Here is a 2,279-nt window from a genome sequence, read left to right on the forward strand (position 1 = left end):
GACATGGCAGTTCTTTGTGAAAGATAGTGAATTTTTAGTATTTTATTTTTACTCTATTGAGAAAGTGGGCACCTCACACCCCAGAGAATGGCACACATCACAAAGAATGAGAATAAACAGTGTTGGCGGGGATGTGGAGAGAAAGGAACTCTTATCCACTGCTGGTGGGAATGCCGTCTAGTTCAACCTTTATGGAAAGCAATATGGAGATTCCTCCAAAAACTGGAAATCGAGCTCCCATACGATCCAGCTATACCACTCCTAGGAATATACCCTAGGAACACAAAAATACAATACAAAAACCCCTTCCTTACACCTATATTCATTGCAGCACTATTTACCATAGCAAGACTCTGGAAACAACCAAGATGCCCTTCAACAGATGAATGGCTAAAGAAACTGTGGTACATATACACAATGGAATATTATGCAGCTGTCAGGAGAGATGAAGTCATGAAATTTTCCTATACATGGATGTACACGGAATCTATTATGCTGAGTGAAATAAGTCAGAGAGAGAGAGAGAGAAAAACGCAGAATGGTCTCACTCATCTATGGGTTTTAAGAAAAATGAAAGACACCCTTGTAATAATAATTTTCAGACACAAAAGAGAAAAGAGCTGGAAGTTCCAGCTCACCTCAGGAAGCTCACCACAAAGAGTGATGAGTTTAGTTAGGGAAATAACTACATTTTGAACTGTCCTAATAACGAGAATGTATGAGGAAAATGGAGAGCCTGTCTAGAGTACAGGCGAGGGTCGGGTGGGGAGAAGGGAGACTTGGGACATTGGTGATGGGAATGTTGCACTGGTGATGGGTGGTGTTCTTTACATGACTGAAACCCAAACACAATCATGTATGTAATTAAGGTGTTTAAATAAATTAAAAAAAAAGATCATTTTAATATGTTGAAGGCCACCACCGCCGCCACCACCACCACCACCACCACCACAGAAGAAAAAAATTAAAAAGAAAAAATAGGAAAAAAGAAAAGAAAAAGATGTTGAGGGGGGGCCGGAGAGATAGCATGGAGGTAAGGCGTTTGCCTTTCATGCAGGAGGTCATCGGTTCGAATCCCGGCGTCCCATATGGTCCCCCGTGCCTGCCAGGAGCAATTTCTGAGCATGGAGCCAGGAATAACCCCTGAGCACTGGCGGGTGTGACCCAAGAAAACCACAAAAAAAAAAAAAAAAGATGTTGAGGGACCAGAGAGATAGCAGTGCGGTGTTTGCCTAGCAAGCAGCTGATTCAGGACCTACGGTGGTTGGTTCGAATCCTGGCGTCCCATATGGTCCCCCGTGCCTGCCAAGTAGCTATTTCTGAGCAGATAGCCAGGAGTAACCCGTGAGCACTGCCAGGTGTGGCCCCAAAACAAAAAACCAAAAACAACAACAACAAAAATAAGTTGATATTTATAATAAAATTAAAATAATACACTTTTAAACTAAATTTCAAATCAAAGCTTTTATTTTTTTTTGTCCCCCAATTCACAATACATACCCGGCAAGGGGCGTGTGTTGAGGTGTATATGGGGTGCCTTTACTGTACCTCCTCTTTCTATACAGCAAGTGTAAAGAACACAGCCTGTGGTAAGATTTGGGAGGCCTTATCTTATCTTTTATTTATTTTATTTTTTTTTCTTCAGAGCAAAGCTGACTTCCTTATAGTTTATTTAAGTAAACCAATTTTGATTTGGTTGTTTATAATAATGCTAATATATCTTATATTGATTTACAAAGTAATGCACCCCATCACAAAGTACCCAAGACCATCTACCTCTGTTTATTTTGGAGCCACTCTCTATGGTATTGGGGGCTTATTCCTGGCTCAGCACTCAGGTATTACTCCTGGCAGTGTTCAGGATACCATCTTAGATGCTGGGGATTGAACTCTGGTTGGCAATGTGTAAGGCAAACACCCTCCCTACTGTACTGTCTCTCTGACCCACCACCACTGTATGTTACTTCTGTTCCATCTTAATTTTCTTATTTTCCCTCCCATTTCATGATAATCTTGAGTTTTGTAATACAAGACCAAAGGTTTGTTTGTTCTTGTTCGATATCAAATGGAAATTTGTATTTATTTCTTTTGCATTTTGGACCGCACTCAAATATGCCCAGGAATTACCTAACTTTGTGCTCAGGTTTCATTCCTGGAGGGGGGTGAATTATCATATAGGATGGTGCTGGGGATCAAACTTGGGTCAGCCTGCTAGGCAAGCCCCTTACCTATGGTACTATCACTCCAAGTTCCCCTAAAGAAACTTTTTAGGTATGTCG

General features: G+C 41.2%; 1 non-coding gene across 1 annotated transcript; it reads right to left on the bottom strand.

Annotated features, from left to right (window-relative positions):
- Nucleotides 1–1,473: 1,473 nt before the first annotated feature.
- On the bottom strand, nucleotides 1,474–1,606 carry LOC126002669 (small nucleolar RNA SNORA51). The gene has a single exon (XR_007493346.1). It is a non-coding gene; the product is annotated as a small nucleolar RNA SNORA51 (small nucleolar RNA).
- Nucleotides 1,607–2,279: the final 673 nt, after the last annotated feature.

Source organism: Suncus etruscus, chromosome 2, assembly GCF_024139225.1.
Source record: "Suncus etruscus isolate mSunEtr1 chromosome 2, mSunEtr1.pri.cur, whole genome shotgun sequence".
In the NCBI taxonomy this organism is placed as follows: Eukaryota; Metazoa; Chordata; class Mammalia; order Eulipotyphla; family Soricidae; genus Suncus; species Suncus etruscus.